The following is a 26,243-nucleotide window of genomic DNA, read 5'->3' on the forward strand; positions in this document are numbered from 1 at the left end:
CTATAGATATTATCCCAGTCTTTGTTGATCTAGTAAAACAAATCATCTGAACTGCAGTACGATTTGGAGAGCCTAAATCATCTGGTATACGTGGGAATAAATAAGCATTATCCATATAGACACTATGATTCTGTTTGGACATATTTTGATACTACAGACTTTATCCCAGTCGTGACAAACTTGGCACCGTTCGCGTGATTCCGGTGGTAAATGATGTAACGGGACGGAATTGATTTGAATTGAGGAGGGTTAGCCATGATGGTTACCTATTATGTTTGGTGAAATATTTATTGATTTGTTTTCCAAATACTGTACGTAGGAATTTTAAGAAATGCACTATTGTACAGACGCCTTTAATTAAATACAACTTAAATAACCAACAACCAGGGATGTGGAGTCAGAATCGGAAGCATTTTTTGAGCATCAGGTGTCCAAGTTGGAGTCGAAGAAATAGTAACACCTGAGCAATGTTGACTGTCGCACCACTCGTTTAAACAGCATCTTGACTACCGAAGGTACGACGTTCTTTACTTATATAGCGCAACGCAACAGCCAAAGGTGCTACGTAAAGAGGGTTTTTGGGATAAGAGAAAAACATATTCAAAACCAACGACCTTGGCAACCTATGCCTAGGTGGTTTCTAGCAACACTGCCATTTCAATCAAGACATGCGTTGCTCGATTGGTTCTGGCTTTGACAGTTGAGTAAAATCAAGCAGTCCGCTTCTCTCTTATCCTAGACACTCTCTAAAGCTACGAAAAGCTCCAATCTTGGTGTAGTTATTTGTTTCAAAGGTGTGACCTTCGACCTTCCATTTCTTCACGTAAGAGCTAGGTTATTTACTCGCAGATTAATGCATTGTCATTGATTTAAGCTCTTGAAAATGATAAGTGGTCAAGGCATCCCACTGGTATCAAACATACGCACTCAAAGTCCGTTCGCAGAACCAAATGAAACGCCTCCTCGCCATGGATCAGCTCTCCGATGGAACCAAGATCAGGATCACCAAGCATGCCAGTCTCAATACCACCCGTTGCGTAATCAATTGCCCAAGCATAGCAAAGGTAACCGATACCGACATTCTGTCGTATCTCAAGGATCAGAAAGTCATACAAATTCGCCGGATTACTAGGAAAGCAAGAACCGGGACCGAAAGAGAGAATACAGCTACTGTTATTCTGACAATCGATGGAACCCGCATTCCAGAACACGTTGACGTTGGGTATCTAAGGTGCAGAACCCGGCCCTATTACCCAGGACCGATGCTCTGTTTCCAATGCTTCGCTTTTGGGCACACAAGCAAACGATGTCAGCAAGCAGATAAGACATGTGGCCAATGCGCAAAAAAACACATTACTGTTCAGGGAGAAAGCTGTTCTGCCATCTCGTTCTGTCCCAGGTGTAACACGAATGATCATTCCATAGCTAGTCGGAACTGCCCGGTGTATAAGACGGAAGACGCAATACAACGTATCCGTGTTGACAGCGGCCAAAAGGATTTTCGAGGTGGCCACCGGAGAGAAAATTATCCAAATCCAAATTATAATCCTAATCCAATCCAATTTCCTCATTTTCCGGCAGATTTTTTAGGTTTTCCACAGGAAACCATGAGACAAATTTTACTCATCGCTGAGTTCCTGCACTTTTGGCGATTATAATCGCCAAAAGTGCAGGAACTCAGCGATGAGTAAAATTTGTCTCATGGTTTCCTGTAGAAAACCTAAAAAATCTGCCGGAAAATGAGGAAATTGACGATAATTTTATTCAGTCTCGGAGTAGTACCAATAGACTGAGTGAATCCAATCTTTATTTTTCTCAAAGTCGGGAATTTTTCCCTGGAAAATCCTATTATCCGCCGGGACAAAGCTCTTCATCAGCACAAAGGGAATCCAGATGTTCTTTTTCTGTCATTTTAGTAAACACTGAGCGAATTCCACTCCGTTATTCGGACTTCTGAACTGGCATCACTGATAAGTTCGAAATGTGGTGGCTTGTTCAATGCTTCAGTGGCGCTACCATGACAAATGCAAGCACATTCCCAACTTAAACATTATTTGCGATGAATATGATTGGGAGTGTTATGTCTGTTTGTCTGTGGTATAATTTTGACGAAAATTTTAATCGAATCAATGTATACATTTTGAAAAACCACAAAATGCATAAAATTTAATCTATATTCGTTTTGTAATATTTTTGAGTGTTCACTAACACTAATCAAGCACATGTGACATAAAAACGATCAGTTCGGCGAGCAGATACTGATTTTTGAAAAAAATCATCTGGCATCCCTGATTTTATAGTTTATCACACGTTCACATTACTTATCATGGCTGACTCGAAAGATCCAGTTGAAAAAGTTAATAAGTGCGTTAAAAGATACTATTCGATGAGGAAATCATTGAGAAAAGTTAAGGTCCAAAAAGCTGCTGAATCCATAATACCGTTCAAAGATTACTTATCCGGAAAAAAAACTTACGGTGCCACGTCAAGCGGAATCGCTTAAAACAGTACATCCATCAGAACAAGCCCAGATGCTGCAAGTAAGCGTTCTCCGGTTGGTGAAAAATGCTAGGAATTGTTTCCTAGCAGCAAAGAAAACCAGCAGGATCAAATCTGAGAAGCTGGTCAAACTGAAGGGTATGTATCAATGTCCGACTTTTCTACGAAAGTATACCGTTCAATTTTCTTCTAAAATTTTCTTCTTCTATGAAAAATATATTTTGACTGGGCACGCTCGTTCATGGTTATGTCTTGTTCAGTCCATGTAATGCAGATGTTTATGTATTTTTATTTCGTCAACCAACGTAGACGATTACAAATATGTACATAATGTCGTTTTCGTTTTTGCGGTGTAGCACTGGTGTAAATCATTTATTCACCAAAAAGTCCCTATTCGGTGTTAATGGTGTTGCTATGGTAGCGACTATGGAAGGGGATGCGCAGTGGGTGAAAGTCGTGAAAATCGAAATTTTGATCAACGTAGGCGTGCATGTTTTTTTCTTCATTGAAACGTCAATTTTTTAAACGATGCATCATCAACTGAAAAAATTGTAACGGACAGTGATGCAGGATTGTTGGGGTCTTAAATGTGTGACAAAGTTAGGTGGTACTTGTGAAGTGTGCTTGCTGGTGAGTACCGATTGGAATCTACACAATAATTAACGGTGAAGCTGGAATTCCTAGTGGCTATAATGTGAAGATGGATTCGTATTCATTCCAAGATCAAGATGGAAGGATGCATAGGTGGCACAGTACTCACGGTCCGCTAGTGTTCGTGAGTTATTTGCCGTCAACGCTGACGGTGCCATCTCTCCTACTTAGAGGCACTAGTCTTTTCCTTGTCGTTGGCTTTTGTTTGTGCACCTTTTCAATCCAGACTGAAATTCTGTTACCGGTAACAATAATTATATATCTTTCTCTTTCTCTTTTTCAGCATTCCATCTTCATCAACGACGACCCTACCGGACTGATGAGATGACGATGATGATAAGATGCTGTAAAATTCATCCTCTCTGACGAAGGAATCACAGCCTTTGGACAACATTGATGACCTATGGACTACATCTTCACACGTGCCATAATGCTACACGTGTTAGTACGGTAAGTTGTTTCTGATTTAGGCGCAATTTAAGACAGAAACTAAAACTTTTCTTTTTTTTTTAAGGAATCACCCAGAAGAACGACGTGGAGTCTTTTTTCCCGGACGGATAACGCTGGCTGAAAAAACTCCCAGATTGACGATTGACGCAAATTCCGTTTGAAAACCTTCTGGCTGACCTCATAAGCTGATGCAAACTTCTTGAACTGTAAGTTGTACACTTTTCTATGCTCCTCCAACTTATCTTCTATAGTGGTCCCTCGCTTCGATGGAAAGTTCACCTTCATCCCTCTCCAGACGATGAAAGAATACAACGCCGTGTTGTTCATTTCCTTCACCTAGGGTATCCTAGTGTCCCACACTCGCTGGTTTAATTACATGTAGATCCGTAGGCATGCATTGATTTGCTTGGACTGGACTTGCTACGTATACAAGATGTTAGAAGTTTTTTTATTATTATTATAGTCACTTTAACGCTCTTGGGTCATTCGTGACTTGTCCGGAGGTGAGATTTGAACTCGTGACTTTGGCGTGAGAGGTATGGATGCTAACCACTACGCCGGGGTCGCCCCATAGATGGAGATCAGATTATTTTTCTACTAGATCACCCAAGACTAATTCAATATCTGTAGTATCGAAACATGTCCAAACAGATTCAAAGTGTCTATGTGGCTCATGACAACCTATTTTCGTGTATGCCAAATGTTCTAGGCTTTCCATATCGATATTTCGATACTATAGATATTATCCCAGTCTTTGTTGATCTAGTAAAACAAATCATCTGAACTGCAGTACGATTTGGAGAGCCTAAATCATCTGGTATACGTGGGAATAAATAAGCATTATCCAAATAGACACTATGATTCTGTTTGGACATATTTTGATACTACAGACTTTATCCCAGTCGTGACAAACTTGGCACCGTTCGCGTGATTCCGGTGGTAAATGATGTAACGGGACGGAATTGATTTGAATTGAGGAGGGTTAGCCATGATGGTAACCTATTAAATTTGGTGAAATATTTATTGATTTGTTTTCCAAATACTGTACGTAGGAATTTTAAGAAATGCACTATTGTACAGACGCCTTTAATTAAATACAACTTAAATAACCAACAACCAGGGATGTGGAGTCAGAATCGGAAGCATTTTTTGAGCATCAGGTGTCCAAGTTGTAGTCGAAGAAATAGTAACACCTGAGCAATGTTGACTGTCGCACCACTCGTTTAAACAGCATCTTGACTACCGAAGGTACGACGTTCTTTACTTATGTAGCGCAACGCAACAGCCAAAGGTGCTACGTAAAGAGGGTTTTTGGGATAAGAGAAAAACATATTCAAAACCAACGACCTTGGCAACCTATGCCTAGGTGGTTTCTAGCAACACTGCCATTTCAATCAAGACATGCGTTGCTCGATTGGTTCTGGCTTTGACAGTTGAGTAAAATCAAGCAGTCCGCTTATCTCTTATCCTAGACACTAAAGCTACGAAAAGCTCCAATCTTGGTGTAGTTATTTGTTTCAAAGGTGTGACCTTCGACCTTCCATTTCTTCACGTAAGAGCTAGGTTATTTACTCGCAGATTAATGCATTGTCATTGATTTAAGCTCTTGAAAATGATAAGTGGTCAAGGCATCCCACTGGTATCAAACATACGCACTCAAAGTCCGTTCGCAGAACCAAATGAAACGCCTCCTCGCCATGGATCAGCTCTCCGATGGAACCAAGATCAGGATCACCAAGCATGCCAGTCTCAATACCACCCGTTGCGTAATCAATTGCCCAAGCATAGCAAAGGTAACCGATACCGACATTCTGTCGTATCTCAAGGATCAGAAAGTCATACAAATTCGCCGGATTACTAGGAAAGCAAGAACCGGGACCGAAAGAGAGAATACAGCTACTGTTATTCTGACAATCGATGGAACCCGCATTCCAGAACACGTTGACGTTGGGTATCTAAGGTGCAGAACCCGGCCCTATTACCCAGGACCGATGCTCTGTTTCCAATGCTTCGCTTTTGGGCACACAAGTAAACGATGTCAGCAAGCAGATAAGACATGTGGCCAATGCGCAAAAAAACACATTACTGTTCAGGGAGAAAGCTGTTCTGCCATCTCGTTCTGTCCCAGGTGTAACACGAATGATCATTCCTTAGCTAGTCGGAACTGCCCGGTGTATAAGACGGAAGACGCAATACAACGTATCCGTGTTGACAAGGGAATCCCATACCCAGCGGCCAAAAGGATTTTCGAGGTGGCCACCGGAGAGAAAATTATCCAAATCCAAATTATAATCCTAATCCACTCCAATTTCCTCATTTTCCGGCAGATTTTTTAGGTTTTCCACAGGAAACCATGAGACAAATTTTACTCATCGCTGAGTTCCTGCACTTTTGGCGATTATAATCGCCAAAAGTGCAGGAACTCAGCGATGAGTAAAATTTGTCTCATGGTTTCCTGTAGAAAACCTAAAAAATCTGCCGGAAAATGAGGAAATTGACGATAATTTTATTCAGTCTCGGAGTAGTACCAATAGACTGAGTGAATCCAATCTTTATTTTTCTCAAAGTCGGGAATTTTTCCCTGGAAAATCCTATTATCCGCCGGGACAAAGCTCTTCATCAGCACGAAGGGAATCCAGATGTTCTTTTTCTGTCATTTTAGTAAACACTGAGCGAATTCCACTCCATTATTCGGACTTAGTATAATCACAGACAAACAGACATAACACTCCCAATCATATTCATCGCAAATAATGTTTAAGTTGGGAATGTGCTTGCATTTGTCATGGTAGCGCCACTGAAGCATTGAACAAGCCACCACATTTCGAACTTATCAGTGATGCCAGTTCTTTTTCACGTCTAGTTAGTAGATTTAAGCTCTTGAAAATGATAAGTGGTCAAGGCATCCCACTGGTATCCAGTGTGTGTCTCACATACCACATCTGACGAATACAGAAAAAAATTGTTGAATATTACATCAAAACTGCTGCACATTAGTCATTCATTACGTTGTACGATGTACACAGCATTCGAGAACAAATCATGTTGATGACTGTAATATTCTATCAACTTTTATCAGTTATTGATGTTCAATACTTCACCATGAATATCATTGATTGATACATATTATTCTTTTTCTTCTGTGTACAAGTGATGAGCGGTGATAGAAAGGGCACTAATAATTGATGCATTACCTCGTTTAAAAACACACTAAGCACACTAAGCAAACAAAACAAATCCCTAAAAAAAGTCTTAGCTTCTGAGAATTTCCTACGGATCCGGATTTCTGCAGAATTCAATCAATTCTATAGATCTTCTGAAAAATTCATAGAACCGACATCACTGACTTCCATCTGTTTTGTTTTTATTCAACGCAGCTGACGTGTTGACAGAACGCAAGGGAAAAGCAACTAGTGATAAAATTACATGCACGAGGGATGCTCCAGTTGCAAAAAATTGCTTGGGAATGTGGATGATAGATGGTGCTAGTGCGCAGGCAAAATACGCTTGAAGATATTTTTTGAAGAATTTTCTTCTAAGAGTTATGTCTGTTTGTCTGTGGTATAATTTTGACGAAAATTTTAATCGAATCAATGTATACATTTTGAAAAACCACAAAATGCATAAAATTTAATCTATATTCGTTTTGTAATATTTTTGAGTGTTCACTAACACTAATCAAGCACATGTGACATAAAAACGATCAGTTCGGCGAGCAGATACTGATTTTTGAAAAAAATCATCTGGCATCCCTGATTTTATAGTTTATCACACGTTCACATTACTTATCATGGCTGACTCGAAAGATCCAGTTGAAAAAGTTAATAAGTGCGTTAAAATATACTATTCGATGAGGAAATCATTGAGAAAAGTTAAGGTCCAAAAAGCTGCTGAATCCATAATACCGTTCAAAGATTACTTATCCGAAAAAGAACTTACGGTGCCACGTCAAGCGGAATCGCTTAAAACAGTACATCCATCAGAACAAGCCCAGATGCTGCAAGTAAGCGTTCTCAGGTTGGTGAAAAATGCTAGGAATTGTTTCCTAGCAGCAAAGAAAACCAGCAGGATCAAATCTGAGAAGCTGGTCAAACTGAAGGGTACGTATCAATGTCCGACTTTTCTCCGAAAGTATACCGTTCAATTTTCTTCTAAGATTTTCTTCTTCTATGAAAAATATATTTTGACTGGGCACGCTCGTTCATGGTTATGTCTTGTTCAGTCCATGTAATGCAGATGTTTATGTATTTTTATTTCGTCAACCAACGTAGACGATTACAAATATGTACATAATGTCGTTTTCGTTTTTGCGGTGTAGCACTGGTGTAAATCATTTATTCACCAAAAAGTCCCTATTCGGTGTTAATGGTGTTGCTATGGTAGCGACTATGGAAGGGGATGCGCAGTGGGTGAAAGTCGTGAAAATCGAAATTTTGATCAACGTAGGCGTGCATGTTTTTTTCTTCATTGAAACGTCAATTTTTTAAACGATGCATCATCAACTGAAAAAATTGTAACGGACAGTGATGCAGGATTGTTGGGGTCTTAAATGTGTGACAAAGTTAGGTGGTACTTGTGAAGTGTGCTTGCTGGTGAGTACCGATTGGAATCTACACAATAATTAACGGTGAAGCTGGAATTCCTAGTGGCTATAATGTGAAGATGGATTCGTATTCATTCCAAGATCAAGATGGAAGGATGCATAGGTGGCACAGTACTCACGGTCCGCTAGTGTTCGTGAGTTATTTGCCGTCAACGCTGACGGTGCCATCTCTCCTACTTAGAGGCACTAGTCTTTTCCTTGTCGTTGGCTTTTGTTTGTGCACCTTTTCAATCCAGACTGAAATTCTGTTACCGGTAACAATAATTATATATCTTTCTCTTTCTCTTTTTCAGCATTCCATCTTCATCAACGACGACCCTATCGGACTGATGAGATGACGATGATGATAAGATGCTGTAAAATTCATCCTCTCTGACGAAGGAATCACAGCCTTTGGACAACATTGATGACCTATGGACTACATCTTCACACGTGCCATAATGCTACACGTGTTAGTACGGTAAGTTGTTTCTGATTTAGGCGCAATTTAAGACAGAAACTAAAACTTTTCTTTTTTTTTTAAGGAATCACCCAGAAGAACGACGTGGAGTCTTTTTTCCCGGACGGATAACGCTGGCTGAAAAAACTCCCAGATTGACGATTGACGCAAATTCCGTTTGAAAACCTTCTGGCTGACCTCATAAGCTGATGCAAACTTCTTGAACTGTAAGTTGTACACTTTTCTATGCTCCTCCAACTTATCTTCTATAGTGGTCCCTCGCTTCGATGGAAAGTTCACCTTCATCCCTCTCCAGACGATGAAAGAATACAACGCCGTGTTGTTCATTTCCTTCACCTAGGGTATCCTAGTGTCCCACACTCGCTGGTTTAATTACATGTAGATCCGTAGGCATGCATTGATTTGCTTGGACTGGACTTGCTACGTATACAAGATGTTAGAAGTTTTTTTATTATTATTATAGTCACTTTAACGCTCTTGGGTCATTCGTGACTTGTCCGGAGGTGAGATTTGAACTCGTGACTTTGGCGTGAGAGGTATGGATGCTAACCACTACGCCGGGGTCGCCCCATAGATGGAGATCAGATTATTTTTCTACTAGATCACCCAAGACTAATTCAATATCTGTAGTATCGAAACATGTCCAAACAGATTCAAAGTGTCTATGTGGCTCATGACAACCTATTTTCGTGTATGCCAAATGTTCTAGGCTTTCCATATCGATATTTCGATACTATAGATATTATCCCAGTCTTTGTTGATCTAGTAAAACAAATCATCTGAACTGCAGTACGATTTGGAGAGCCTAAATCATCTGGTATACGTGGGAATAAATAAGCATTATCCAAATAGACACTATGATTCTGTTTGGACATATTTTGATACTACAGACTTTATCCCAGTCGTGACAAACTTGGCACCGTTCGCGTGATTCCGGTGGTAAATGATGTAACGGGACGGAATTGATTTGAATTGAGGAGGGTTAGCCATGATGGTTACCTATTATGTTTGGTGAAATATTTATTGATTTGTTTTCCAAATACTGTACGTAGGAATTTTAAGAAATGCACTATTGTACAGACGCCTTTAATTAAATACAACTTAAATAACCAACAACCAGGGATGTGGAGTCAGAATCGGAAGCATTTTTTGAGCATCAGGTGTCCAAGTTGTAGTCGAAGAAATAGTAACACCTGAGCAATGTTGACTGTCGCACCACTCGTTTAAACAGCATCTTGACTACCGAAGGTACGACGTTCTTTACTTATGTAGCGCAACGCAACAGCCAAAGGTGCTACGTAAAGAGGGTTTTTGGGATAAGAGAAAAACATATTCAAAACCAACGACCTTGGCAACCTATGCCTAGGTGGTTTCTAGCAACACTGCCATTTCAATCAAGACATGCGTTGCTCGATTGGTTCTGGCTTTGACAGTTGAGTAAAATCAAGCAGTCCGCTTCTCTCTTATCCTAGACACTCTCTAAAGCTACGAAAAGCTCCAATCTTGGTGTAGTTATTTGTTTCAAAGGTGTGACCTTCGACCTTCCATTTCTTCACGTAAGAGCTAGGTTATTTACTCGCAGATTAATGCATTGTCATTGTGCACCAGGTTTATCGTTAAACTTACGTGATTGGGTTGACGTTTTGGCAATAAGCTCAAACGAAAGGTTGTCATCTGAAATTTATTGTTGTTACGTTCTAATTTCTTGGATTTATCTTAAACGTCAAACTGATCAATGGCCCAATCTGAAATTAAAATCCGGGAAATATGATACCACTCTTTTAACTAGCTAGCTACTATAAGTGAATGGTAAATTTTGAGGTAGCTAACTAACAAGCTAAAAGGAGCACATATGTGATAAGCCCTCGTTAAATGTACTGAAAAGTCACCTCTATTACTAATTTCGATCGAAACCGATTTTCAGTTTCAATCAAAATCATCATTAGGGGTGATTTTTCAGTACCTTTAAACTCCAACCACATTCCCTGCCAATCACATATGTGCTCCTGCCCTAGCTCCTATCAATCTAGCTGATTTTTTTTTCTACAAAAATTGGTACTATATCTAAAGCCTATCACTACTACTCTGAAATGCAACGATCGAGCTCACGGTAGTGGTCCTTCGAACTCCATAAACAAAAAGATCTTCGATGATAGCATTCTGCCACATCGATTGGTTTGCTCGAAAGCACGGTCCCTAAACGAATTTTTTATTCACCAAAAAGTCCCTATTCGGTGTTAATGGTGTTGCTATGGTAGCGACTATGGAAGGGGATGCGCACTGGTGAAAGTCGTGAAAATCGAAATTTTGATCAACGTAGGCGTGCATGTTTTTTTCTTCATTGAAACGTCAATTTTTTAAACGATGCATCATCAACTGAAAAAATTGTAACGGACAGTGGTGCAGGATTGTTGGGGTCTTAAATGTGTGACAAAGTTAGGTGGTACTTGTGAAGTGTGCTTGCTGGTGAGTACCGATTGGAATCTACACAATAATTAACGGTGAAGCTGGAATTCCTAGTGGCTATAATGTGAAGATGGATTCGTATTCATTCCAAGATCAAGATGGAAGGATGCATAGGTGGCACAGTACTCACGGTCCGCTAGTGTTCGTGAGTTATTTGCCGTCAACGCTGACGGTGCCATCTCTCCTACTTAGAGGCACTAGTCTTTTCCTTGTCGTTGGCTTTTGTTTGTGCACCTTTTCAATCCAGACTGAAATTCTGTTACCGGTAACAATAATTATATATCTTTCTCTTTCTCTTTTTCAGCATTCCATCTTCATCAACGACGACCCTACCGGACTGATGAGATGACGATGATGATAAGATGCTGTAAAATTCATCCTCTCTGACGAAGGAATCACAGCCTTTGGACAACATTGATGACCTATGGACTACATCTTCACACGTGCCATAATGCTACACGTGTTAGTACGGTAAGTTGTTTCTGATTTAGGCGCAATTTAAGACAGAAACTAAAACTTTTCTTTTTTTTTAAGGAATCACCCAGAAGAACGACGTGGAGTCTTTTTTCCCGGACGGATAACGCTGGCTGAAAAAACTCCCAGATTGACGATTGACGCAAATTCCGTTTGAAAACCTTCTGGCTGACCTCATAAGCTGATGCAAACTTCTTGAACTGTAAGTTGTACACTTTTCTATGCTCCTCCAACTTATCTTCTATAGTGGTCCCTCGCTTCGATGGAAAGTTCACCTTCATCCCTCTCCAGACGATGAAGGAATACAACGCCGTGTTGTTCATTTCCTTCACCTAGGGTATCCTAGTGTCCCACACTCGCTGGTTTAATTACATGTAGATGCGTAGACATGCGTTGATTTGCTTGGACTGGACTTGCTACGTATACAAGATGTTATAAGTTTTTTTTTATTATTATTATAGTCACTTCAACGCTCTTGGGTCATTCGTGACTTGTCCGGAGGTGAGATTTGAACTCGTGACTTTGGCGTGAGAGGTATGGATGCTAACCACTACGCCGGGGTCGCCCCATAGATGGAGATTAGATTATTTTTCTACTAGATCACCCAAGACTAATTCAATATCTGTAGTATCGAAACATGTCCAAACAGATTCAAAGTGTCTATGTGGCTCATGACAACCTATTTTCGTGTATGCCAAATGTTCTAGGCTTTCCATATCGATATTTCGATACTATAGATATTATCCCAGTCTTTGTTGATCTAGTAAAACAAATCATCTGAACTGCAGTACGATTTGGAGAGCCTAAATCATCTGGTATACGTGGGAATAAATAAGCATTATCCATATAGACACTATGATTCTGTTTGGACATATTTTGATACTACAGACTTTATCCCAGTCGTGACAAACTTGGCACCGTTCGCGTGATTCCGGTGGTAAATGATGTAACGGGACGGAATTGATTTGAATTGAGGAGGGTTAGCCATGATGGTTACCTATTATGTTTGGTGAAATATTTATTGATTTGTTTTCCAAATACTGTACGTAGGAATTTTAAGAAATGCACTATTGTACAGACGCCTTTAATTAAATACAACTTAAATAACCAACAACCAGGGATGTGGAGTCAGAATCGGAAGCATTTTTTGAGCATCAGGTGTCCAAGTTGGAGTCGAAGAAATAGTAACACCTGAGCAATGTTGACTGTCGCACCACTCGTTTAAACAGCATCTTGACTACCGAAGGTACGACGTTCTTTACTTATATAGCGCAACGCAACAGCCAAAGGTGCTACGTAAAGAGGGTTTTTGGGATAAGAGAAAAACATATTCAAAACCAACGACTTTGGCAACCTATGCCTAGGTGGTTTCTAGCAACACTGCCATTTCAATCAAGACATGCGTTGCTCGATTGGTTCTGGCTTTGACAGTTGAGTAAAATCAAGCAGTCCGCTTCTCTCTTATCCTAGACACTCTCTAAAGCTACGAAAAGCTCCAATCTTGGTGTAGTTATTTGTTTCAAAGGTGTGACCTTCGACCTTCCATTTCTTCACGTAAGAGCTAGGTTATTTACTCGCAGATTAATGCATTGTCATTGATTTAAGCTCTTGAAAATGATAAGTGGTCAAGGCATCCCACTGGTATCAAACATACGCACTCAAAGTCCGTTCGCAGAACCAAATGAAACGCCTCCTCGCCATGGATCAGCTCTCCGATGGAACCAAGATCAGGATCACCAAGCATGCCAGTCTCAATACCACCCGTTGCGTAATCAATTGCCCAAGCATAGCAAAGGTAACCGATACCGACATTCTGTCGTATCTCAAGGATCAGAAAGTCATACAAATTCGCCGGATTACTAGGAAAGCAAGAACCGGGACCGAAAGAGAGAATACAGCTACTGTTATTCTGACAATCGATGGAACCCGCATTCCAGAACACGTTGACGTTGGGTATCTAAGGTGCAGAACCCGGCCCTATTACCCAGGACCGATGCTCTGTTTCCAATGCTTCGCTTTTGGGCACACAAGCAAACGATGTCAGCAAGCAGATAAGACATGTGGCCAATGCGCAAAAAAACACATTACTGTTCAGGGAGAAAGCTGTTCTGCCATCTCGTTCTGTCCCAGGTGTAACACGAATGATCATTCCATAGCTAGTCGGAACTGCCCGGTGTATAAGACGGAAGACGCAATACAACGTATCCGTGTTGACAGCGGCCAAAAGGATTTTCGAGGTGGCCACCGGAGAGAAAATTATCCAAATCCAAATTATAATCCTAATCCAATCCAATTTCCTCATTTTCCGGCAGATTTTTTAGGTTTTCCACAGGAAACCATGAGACAAATTTTACTCATCGCTGAGTTCCTGCACTTTTGGCGATTATAATCGCCAAAAGTGCAGGAACTCAGCGATGAGTAAAATTTGTCTCATGGTTTCCTGTAGAAAACCTAAAAAATCTGCCGGAAAATGAGGAAATTGACGATAATTTTATTCAGTCTCGGAGTAGTACCAATAGACTGAGTGAATCCAATCTTTATTTTTCTCAAAGTCGGGAATTTTTCCCTGGAAAATCCTATTATCCGCCGGGACAAAGCTCTTCATCAGCACAAAGGGAATCCAGATGTTCTTTTTCTGTCATTTTAGTAAACACTGAGCGAATTCCACTCCGTTATTCGGACTTCTGAACTGGCATCACTGATAAGTTCGAAATGTGGTGGCTTGTTCAATGCTTCAGTGGCGCTACCATGACAAATGCAAGCACATTCCCAACTTAAACATTATTTGCGATGAATATGATTGGGAGTGTTATGTCTGTTTGTCTGTGGTATAATTTTGACGAAAATTTTAATCGAATCAATGTATACATTTTGAAAAACCACAAAATGCATAAAATTTAATCTATATTCGTTTTGTAATATTTTTGAGTGTTCACTAACACTAATCAAGCACATGTGACATAAAAACGATCAGTTCGGCGAGCAGATACTGATTTTTGAAAAAAATCATCTGGCATCCCTGATTTTATAGTTTATCACACGTTCACATTACTTATCATGGCTGACTCGAAAGATCCAGTTGAAAAAGTTAATAAGTGCGTTAAAAGATACTATTCGATGAGGAAATCATTGAGAAAAGTTAAGGTCCAAAAAGCTGCTGAATCCATAATACCGTTCAAAGATTACTTATCCGGAAAAAAAACTTACGGTGCCACGTCAAGCGGAATCGCTTAAAACAGTACATCCATCAGAACAAGCCCAGATGCTGCAAGTAAGCGTTCTCCGGTTGGTGAAAAATGCTAGGAATTGTTTCCTAGCAGCAAAGAAAACCAGCAGGATCAAATCTGAGAAGCTGGTCAAACTGAAGGGTATGTATCAATGTCCGACTTTTCTACGAAAGTATACCGTTCAATTTTCTTCTAAAATTTTCTTCTTCTATGAAAAATATATTTTGACTGGGCACGCTCGTTCATGGTTATGTCTTGTTCAGTCCATGTAATGCAGATGTTTATGTATTTTTATTTCGTCAACCAACGTAGACGATTACAAATATGTACATAATGTCGTTTTCGTTTTTGCGGTGTAGCACTGGTGTAAATCATTTATTCACCAAAAAGTCCCTATTCGGTGTTAATGGTGTTGCTATGGTAGCGACTATGGAAGGGGATGCGCAGTGGGTGAAAGTCGTGAAAATCGAAATTTTGATCAACGTAGGCGTGCATGTTTTTTTCTTCATTGAAACGTCAATTTTTTAAACGATGCATCATCAACTGAAAAAATTGTAACGGACAGTGATGCAGGATTGTTGGGGTCTTAAATGTGTGACAAAGTTAGGTGGTACTTGTGAAGTGTGCTTGCTGGTGAGTACCGATTGGAATCTACACAATAATTAACGGTGAAGCTGGAATTCCTAGTGGCTATAATGTGAAGATGGATTCGTATTCATTCCAAGATCAAGATGGAAGGATGCATAGGTGGCACAGTACTCACGGTCCGCTAGTGTTCGTGAGTTATTTGCCGTCAACGCTGACGGTGCCATCTCTCCTACTTAGAGGCACTAGTCTTTTCCTTGTCGTTGGCTTTTGTTTGTGCACCTTTTCAATCCAGACTGAAATTCTGTTACCGGTAACAATAATTATATATCTTTCTCTTTCTCTTTTTCAGCATTCCATCTTCATCAACGACGACCCTACCGGACTGATGAGATGACGATGATGATAAGATGCTGTAAAATTCATCCTCTCTGACGAAGGAATCACAGCCTTTGGACAACATTGATGACCTATGGACTACATCTTCACACGTGCCATAATGCTACACGTGTTAGTACGGTAAGTTGTTTCTGATTTAGGCGCAATTTAAGACAGAAACTAAAACTTTTCTTTTTTTTTTAAGGAATCACCCAGAAGAACGACGTGGAGTCTTTTTTCCCGGACGGATAACGCTGGCTGAAAAAACTCCCAGATTGACGATTGACGCAAATTCCGTTTGAAAACCTTCTGGCTGACCTCATAAGCTGATGCAAACTTCTTGAACTGTAAGTTGTACACTTTTCTATGCTCCTCCAACTTATCTTCTATAGTGGTCCCTCGCTTCGATGGAAAGTTCACCTTCATCCCTCTCCAGACGATGAAAGAATACAACGCCGTGTTGTTCATTTCCTTCACCTAGGGTATCCTAGTGTCCCACACTCGCTGGTTTAATTACATGTAGATGCGTAGGCATGCATTGATTTGCTTGGACTGGACTTGCTACGTATACAAGATGTTAGAAGTTTTTTTATTATTATTATAGTCACTTTAACGCTCTTGGGTCATTCGTGACTTGTCCGGAGGTGAGATTTGAACTCGTGACTTTGGCGTGAGAGGTATGGATGCTCCGATGGAACCAAGATCAGGATCACCAAGCATGCCAGTCTCAATACCACCCGTTGCGTAATCAATTGCCCAAGCATAGCAAAGGTAACCGATACCGACATTCTGTCGTATCTCAAGGATCAGAAAGTCATACAAATTCGCCGGATTACTAGGAAAGCAAGAACCGGGACCGAAAGAGAGAATACAGCTACTGTTATTCTGACAATCGATGGAACCCGCATTCCAGAACACGTTGACGTTGGGTATCTAAGGTGCAGAACCCGGCCCTATTACCCAGGACCGATGCTCTGTTTCCAATGCTTCGCTTTTGGGCACACAAGCAAACGATGTCAGCAAGCAGATAAGACATGTGGCCAATGCGCAAAAAAACACATTACTGTTCAGGGAGAAAGCTGTTCTGCCATCTCGTTCTGTCCCAGGTGTAACACGAATGATCATTCCATAGCTAGTCGGAACTGCCCGGTGTATAAGACGGAAGACGCAATACAACGTATCCGTGTTGACAGCGGCCAAAAGGATTTTCGAGGTGGCCACCGGAGAGAAAATTATCCAAATCCAAATTATAATCCTAATCCAATCCAATTTCCTCATTTTCCGGCAGATTTTTTAGGTTTTCCACAGGAAACCATGAGACAAATTTTACTCATCGCTGAGTTCCTGCACTTTTGGCGATTATAATCGCCAAAAGTGCAGGAACTCAGCGATGAGTAAAATTTGTCTCATGGTTTCCTGTAGAAAACCTAAAAAATCTGCCGGAAAATGAGGAAATTGACGATAATTTTATTCAGTCTCGGAGTAGTACCAATAGACTGAGTGAATCCAATCTTTATTTTTCTCAAAGTCGGGAATTTTTCCCTGGAAAATCCTATTATCCGCCGGGACAAAGCTCTTCATCAGCACAAAGGGAATCCAGATGTTCTTTTTCTGTCATTTTAGTAAACACTGAGCGAATTCCACTCCGTTATTCGGACTTCTGAACTGGCATCACTGATAAGTTCGAAATGTGGTGGCTTGTTCAATGCTTCAGTGGCGCTACCATGACAAATGCAAGCACATTCCCAACTTAAACATTATTTGCGATGAATATGATTGGGAGTGTTATGTCTGTTTGTCTGTGGTATAATTTTGACGAAAATTTTAATCGAATCAATGTATACATTTTGAAAAACCACAAAATGCATAAAATTTAATCTATATTCGTTTTGTAATATTTTTGAGTGTTCACTAACACTAATCAAGCACATGTGACATAAAAACGATCAGTTCGGCGAGCAGATACTGATTTTTGAAAAAAATCATCTGGCATCCCTGATTTTATAGTTTATCACACGTTCACATTACTTATCATGGCTGACTCGAAAGATCCAGTTGAAAAAGTTAATAAGTGCGTTAAAAGATACTATTCGATGAGGAAATCATTGAGAAAAGTTAAGGTCCAAAAAGCTGCTGAATCCATAATACCGTTCAAAGATTACTTATCCGGAAAAAAAACTTACGGTGCCACGTCAAGCGGAATCGCTTAAAACAGTACATCCATCAGAACAAGCCCAGATGCTGCAAGTAAGCGTTCTCCGGTTGGTGAAAAATGCTAGGAATTGTTTCCTAGCAGCAAAGAAAACCAGCAGGATCAAATCTGAGAAGCTGGTCAAACTGAAGGGTATGTATCAATGTCCGACTTTTCTACGAAAGTATACCGTTCAATTTTCTTCTAAAATTTTCTTCTTCTATGAAAAATATATTTTGACTGGGCACGCTCGTTCATGGTTATGTCTTGTTCAGTCCATGTAATGCAGATGTTTATGTATTTTTATTTCGTCAACCAACGTAGACGATTACAAATATGTACATAATGTCGTTTTCGTTTTTGCGGTGTAGCACTGGTGTAAATCATTTATTCACCAAAAAGTCCCTATTCGGTGTTAATGGTGTTGCTATGGTAGCGACTATGGAAGGGGATGCGCAGTGGGTGAAAGTCGTGAAAATCGAAATTTTGATCAACGTAGGCGTGCATGTTTTTTTCTTCATTGAAACGTCAATTTTTTAAACGATGCATCATCAACTGAAAAAATTGTAACGGACAGTGATGCAGGATTGTTGGGGTCTTAAATGTGTGACAAAGTTAGGTGGTACTTGTGAAGTGTGCTTGCTGGTGAGTACCGATTGGAATCTACACAATAATTAACGGTGAAGCTGGAATTCCTAGTGGCTATAATGTGAAGATGGATTCGTATTCATTCCAAGATCAAGATGGAAGGATGCATAGGTGGCACAGTACTCACGGTCCGCTAGTGTTCGTGAGTTATTTGCCGTCAACGCTGACGGTGCCATCTCTCCTACTTAGAGGCACTAGTCTTTTCCTTGTCGTTGGCTTTTGTTTGTGCACCTTTTCAATCCAGACTGAAATTCTGTTACCGGTAACAATAATTATATATCTTTCTCTTTCTCTTTTTCAGCATTCCATCTTCATCAACGACGACCCTACCGGACTGATGAGATGACGATGATGATAAGATGCTGTAAAATTCATCCTCTCTGACGAAGGAATCACAGCCTTTGGACAACATTGATGACCTATGGACTACATCTTCACACGTGCCATAATGCTACACGTGTTAGTACGGTAAGTTGTTTCTGATTTAGGCGCAATTTAAGACAGAAACTAAAACTTTTCTTTTTTTTTAAGGAATCACCCAGAAGAACGACGTGGAGTCTTTTTTCCCGGACGGATAACGCTGGCTGAAAAAACTCCCAGATTGACGATTGACGCAAATTCCGTTTGAAAACCTTCTGGCTGACCTCATAAGCTGATGCAAACTTCTTGAACTGTAAGTTGTACACTTTTCTATGCTCCTCCAACTTATCTTCTATAGTGGTCCCTCGCTTCGATGGAAAGTTCACCTTCATCCCTCTCCAGACGATGAAAGAATACAACGCCGTGTTGTTCATTTCCTTCACCTAGGGTATCCTAGTGTCCCACACTCGCTGGTTTAATTACATGTAGATGCGTAGGCATGCATTGATTTGCTTGGACTGGACTTGCTACGTATACAAGATGTTAGAAGTTTTTTTATTATTATTATAGTCACTTTAACGCTCTTGGGTCATTCGTGACTTGTCCGGAGGTGAGATTTGAACTCGTGACTTTGGCGTGAGAGGTATGGATGCTAACCACTACGCCGGGGTCGCCCCATAGATGGAGATCAGATTATTTTTCTACTAGATCACCCAAGACTAATTCAATATCTGTAGTATCGAAACATGTCCAAACAGATTCAAAGTGTCTATGTGGCTCATGACAACCTATTTTCGTGTATGCCAAATGTTCTAGGCTTTCCATATCGATATTTCGATACTATAGATATTATCCCAGTCTTTGTTGATCTAGTAAAACAAATCATCTGAACTGCAGTACGATTTGGAGAGCCTAAATCATCTGGTATACGTGGGAATAAATAAGCATTATCCAAATAGACACTATGATTCTGTTTGGACATATTTTGATACTACAGACTTTATCCCAGTCGTGACAAACTTGGCACCGTTCGCGTGATTCCGGTGGTAAATGATGTAACGGGACGGAATTGATTTGAATTGAGGAGGGTTAGCCATGATGGTTACCTATTATGTTTGGTGAAATATTTATTGATTTGTTTTCCAAATACTGTACGTAGGAATTTTAAGAAATGCACTATTGTACAGACGCCTTTAATTAAATACAACTTAAATAACCAACAACCAGGGATGTGGAGTCAGAATCGGAAGCATTTTTTGAGCATCAGGTGTCCAAGTTGTAGTCGAAGAAATAGTAACACCTGAGCAATGTTGACTGTCGCACCACTCGTTTAAACAGCATCTTGACTACCGAAGGTACGACGTTCTTTACTTATGTATGTATTATCCGCCGGGACAAAGCTCTTCATCAGCACAAAGGGAATCCAGATGTTCTTTTTCTGTCATTTTAGTAAACACTGAGCGAATTCCACTCCGTTATTCGGACTTCTGAACTGGCATCACTGATAAGTTCGAAATGTGGTGGCTTGTTCAATGCTTCAGTGGCGCTACCATGACAAATGCAAGCACATTCCCAACTTAAACATTATTTGCGATGAATATGATTGGGAGTGTTATGTCTGTTTGTCTGTGGTATAATTTTGACGAAAATTTTAATCGAATCAATGTATACATTTTGAAAAACCACAAAATGCATAAAATTTAATCTATATTCGTTTTGTAATATTTTTGAGTGTTCACTAACACTAATCAAGCACATGTGACATAAAAACGATCAGTTCGGCGAGCAGATACTGATTTTTGAAAAAAATCATCTGGCATCCCTGATTTTATAGTTTATCACACTTTCACATTACTTATCATGGCTGACTCGAAAGATCCAGTTGAAAAAGTTAATAAGTGCGTTAAAAGATACTATTCGATGAGGAAATCATTGAGAAAAGTTAAGGTCCAAAAAGCTGCTGAATCCATAATACCGTTCAAAGATTACTTATCCGGAAAAAAAACTTACGGTGCCACGTCAAGCGGAATCGCTTAAAACAGTACATCCATCAGAACAAGCCCAGATGCTGCAAGTAAGCGTTCTCCGGTTGGTGAAAAATGCTAGGAATTGTTTCCTAGCAGCAAAGAAAACCAGCAGGATCAAATCTGAGAAGCTGGTCAAACTGAAGGGTATGTATCAATGTCCGACTTTTCTACGAAAGTATACCGTTCAATTTTCTTCTAAAATTTTCTTCTTCTATGAAAAATATATTTTGACTGGGCACGCTCGTTCATGGTTATGTCTTGTTCAGTCCATGTAATGCAGATGTTTATGTATTTTTATTTCGTCAACCAACGTAGACGATTACAAATATGTACATAATGTCGTTTTCGTTTTTGCGGTGTAGCACTGGTGTAAATCATTTATTCACCAAAAAGTCCCTATTCGGTGTTAATGGTGTTGCTATGGTAGCGACTATGGAAGGGGATGCGCAGTGGGTGAAAGTCGTGAAAATCGAAATTTTGATCAACGTAGGCGTGCATGTTTTTTTCTTCATTGAAACGTCAATTTTTTAAACGATGCATCATCAACTGAAAAAATTGTAACGGACAGTGATGCAGGATTGTTGGGGTCTTAAATGTGTGACAAAGTTAGGTGGTACTTGTGAAGTGTGCTTGCTGGTGAGTACCGATTGGAATCTACACAATAATTAACGGTGAAGCTGGAATTCCTAGTGGCTATAATGTGAAGATGGATTCGTATTCATTCCAAGATCAAGATGGAAGGATGCATAGGTGGCACAGTACTCACGGTCCGCTAGTGTTCGTGAGTTATTTGCCGTCAACGCTGACGGTGCCATCTCTCCTACTTAGAGGCACTAGTCTTTTCCTTGTCGTTGGCTTTTGTTTGTGCACCTTTTCAATCCAGACTGAAATTCTGTTACCGGTAACAATAATTATATATCTTTCTCTTTCTCTTTTTCAGCATTCCATCTTCATCAACGACGACCCTACCGGACTGATGAGATGACGATGATGATAAGATGCTGTAAAATTCATCCTCTCTGACGAAGGAATCACAGCCTTTGGACAACATTGATGACCTATGGACTACATCTTCACATGTGCCATAATGCTACACGTGTTAGTACGGTAAGTTGTTTCTGATTTAGGCGCAATTTAAGACAGAAACTAAAACTTTTCTTTTTTTTTTAAGGAATCACCCAGAAGAACGACGTGGAGTCTTTTTTCCCGGACGGATAACGCTGGCTGAAAAAACTCCCAGATTGACGATTGACGCAAATTCCGTTTGAAAACCTTCTGGCTGACCTCATAAGCTGATGCAAACTTCTTGAACTGTAAGTTGTACACTTTTCTATGCTCCTCCAACTTATCTTCTATAGTGGTCCCTCGCTTCGATGGAAAGTTCACCTTCATCCCTCTCCAGACGATGAAAGAATACAACGCCGTGTTGTTCATTTCCTTCACCTAGGGTATCCTAGTGTCCCACACTCGCTGGTTTAATTACATGTAGATCCGTAGGCATGCATTGATTTGCTTGGACTGGACTTGCTACGTATACAAGATGTTAGAAGTTTTTTTATTATTATTATAGTCACTTTAACGCTCTTGGGTCATTCGTGACTTGTCCGGAGGTGAGATTTGAACTCGTGACTTTGGCGTGAGAGGTATGGATGCTAACCACTACGCCGGGGTCGCCCCATAGATGGAGATCAGATTATTTTTCTACTAGATCACCCAAGACTAATTCAATATCTGTAGTATCGAAACATGTCCAAACAGATTCAAAGTGTCTATGTGGCTCATGACAACCTATTTTCGTGTATGCCAAATGTTCTAGGCTTTCCATATCGATATTTCGATACTATAGATATTATCCCAGTCTTTGTTGATCTAGTAAAACAAATCATCTGAACTGCAGTACGATTTGGAGAGCCTAAATCATCTGGTATACGTGGGAATAAATAAGCATTATCCAAATAGACACTATGATTCTGTTTGGACATATTTTGATACTACAGACTTTATCCCAGTCGTGACAAACTTGGCACCGTTCGCGTGATTCCGGTGGTAAATGATGTAACGGGACGGAATTGATTTGAATTGAGGAGGGTTAGCCATGATGGTTACCTATTATGTTTGGTGAAATATTTATTGATTTGTTTTCCAAATACTGTACGTAGGAATTTTAAGAAATGCACTATTGTACAGACGCCTTTAATTAAATACAACTTAAATAACCAACAACCAGGGATGTGGAGTCAGAATCGGAAGCATTTTTTGAGCATCAGGTGTCCAAGTTGTAGTCGAAGAAATAGTAACACCTGAGCAATGTTGACTGTCGCACCACTCGTTTAAACAGCATCTTGACTACCGAAGGTACGACGTTCTTTACTTATGTAGCGCAACGCAACAGCCAAAGGTGCTACGTAAAGAGGGTTTTTGGGATAAGAGAAAAACATATTCAAAACCAACGACCTTGGCAACCTATGCCTAGGTGGTTTCTAGCAACACTGCCATTTCAATCAAGACATGCGTTGCTCGATTGGTTCTGGCTTTGACAGTTGAGTAAAATCAAGCAGTCCGCTTCTCTCTTATCCTAGACACTCTCTAAAGCTACGAAAAGCTCCAATCTTGGTGTAGTTATTTGTTTCAAAGGTGTGACCTTCGACCTTCCATTTCTTCACGTAAGAGCTAGGTTATTTACTCGCAGATTAATGCATTGTCATTGTGCACCAGGTTTATCGTTAAACTTACGTGATTGGGTTGACGTTTTGGCAATAAGCTCAAACGAAAGGTTGTCATCTGAAATTTATTGTTGTTACGTTCTAATTTCTTGGATTTATCTTAAACGTCAAACTGATCAATGGCCCAATCTGAAATTAAAATCCGGGAAATATGATACCACTCTTTTAACTAGCTAGCTACTATAAGTGAATGGTAAATTTTGAGGTAGCTAACTAACAAGCTAAAAGGAGCACATATGTGATAAGCCCTCGTTAAATGTACTGAAAAGTCACCTCTATTACTAATTTCGATCGAAACCGATTTTCAGTTTCAATCAAAATCATCATTAGGGGTGATTTTTCAGTACCTTTAAACTCCAACCACATTCCCTGCCAATCACATATGTGCTCCTGCCCTAGCTCCTATCAATCTAGCTGATTTTTTTTTCTACAAAAATTGGTACTATATCTAAAGCCTATCACTACTACTCTGAAATGCAACGATCGAGCTCACGGTAGTGGTCCTTCGAACTCCATAAACAAAAAGATCTTCGATGATAGCATTCTGCCACATCGATTGGTTTGCTCGAAAGCACGGTCCCTAAACGAATTTTTTATTCACCAAAAAGTCCCTATTCGGTGTTAATGGTGTTGCTATGGTAGCGACTATGGAAGGGGATGCGCACTGGTGAAAGTCGTGAAAATCGAAATTTTGATCAACGTAGGCGTGCATGTTTTTTTCTTCATTGAAACGTCAATTTTTTAAACGATGCATCATCAACTGAAAAAATTGTAACGGACAGTGGTGCAGGATTGTTGGGGTCTTAAATGTGTGACAAAGTTAGGTGGTACTTGTGAAGTGTGCTTGCTGGTGAGTACCGATTGGAATCTACACAATAATTAACGGTGAAGCTGGAATTCCTAGTGGCTATAATGTGAAGATGGATTCGTATTCATTCCAAGATCAAGATGGAAGGATGCATAGGTGGCACAGTACTCACGGTCCGCTAGTGTTCGTGAGTTATTTGCCGTCAACGCTGACGGTGCCATCTCTCCTACTTAGAGGCACTAGTCTTTTCCTTGTCGTTGGCTTTTGTTTGTGCACCTTTTCAATCCAGACTGAAATTCTGTTACCGGTAACAATAATTATATATCTTTCTCTTTCTCTTTTTCAGCATTCCATCTTCATCAACGACGACCCTACCGGACTGATGAGATGACGATGATGATAAGATGCTGTAAAATTCATCCTCTCTGACGAAGGAATCACAGCCTTTGGACAACATTGATGACCTATGGACTACATCTTCACACGTGCCATAATGCTACACGTGTTAGTACGGTAAGTTGTTTCTGATTTAGGCGCAATTTAAGACAGAAACTAAAACTTTTCTTTTTTTTAAGGAATCACCCAGAAGAACGACGTGGAGTCTTTTTTCCCGGACGGATAACGCTGGCTGAAAAAACTCCCAGATTGACGATTGACGCAAATTCCGTTTGAAAACCTTCTGGCTGACCTCATAAGCTGATGCAAACTTCTTGAACTGTAAGTTGTACACTTTTCTATGCTCCTCCAACTTATCTTCTATAGTGGTCCCTCGCTTCGATGGAAAGTTCACCTTCATCCCTCTCCAGACGATGAAGGAATACAACGCCGTGTTGTTCATTTCCTTCACCTAGGGTATCCTAGTGTCCCACACTCGCTGGTTTAATTACATGTAGATGCGTAGGCATGCGTTGATTTGCTTGGACTGGACTTGCTACGTATACAAGATGTTATAAGTTTTTTTTATTATTATTATAGTCACTTCAACGCTCTTGGGTCATTCGTGACTTGTCCGGAGGTGAGATTTGAACTCGTGACTTTGGCGTGAGAGGTATGGATGCTAACCACTACGCCGGGGTCGCCCCATAGATGGAGATTAGATTATTTTTCTACTAGATCACCCAAGACTAATACAATATCTGTAGTATCGAAACATGTCCAAACAGATTCAAAGTGTCTATGTGGCTCATGACAACCTATTTTCGTGTATGCCAAATGTTCTAGGCTTTCCATATCGATATTTCGATACTATAGATATTATCCCAGTCTTTGTTGATCTAGTAAAACAAATCATCTGAACTGCAGTACGATTTGGAGAGCCTAAATCATCTGGTATACGTGGGAATAAATAAGCATTATCCATATAGACACTATGATTCTGTTTGGACATATTTTGATACTACAGACTTTATCCCAGTCGTGACAAACTTGGCACCGTTCGCGTGATTCCGGTGGTAAATGATGTAACGGGACGGAATTGATTTGAATTGAGGAGGGTTAGCCATGATGGTTACCTATTATGTTTGGTGAAATATTTATTGATTTGTTTTCCAAATACTGTACGTAGGAATTTTAAGAAATGCACTATTGTACAGACGCCTTTAATTAAATACAACTTAAATAACCAACAACCAGGGATGTGGAGTCAGAATCGGAAGCATTTTTTGAGCATCAGGTGTCCAAGTTGGAGTCGAAG

This window comes from Ochlerotatus camptorhynchus, unplaced genomic scaffold, assembly GCF_037179485.1.
Source record: "Ochlerotatus camptorhynchus isolate MF236.1 unplaced genomic scaffold, CSIRO-AGI_Acam_v1.1 ptg000039l, whole genome shotgun sequence".
NCBI lineage: Eukaryota > Metazoa > Arthropoda > Insecta > Diptera > Culicidae > Ochlerotatus > Ochlerotatus camptorhynchus.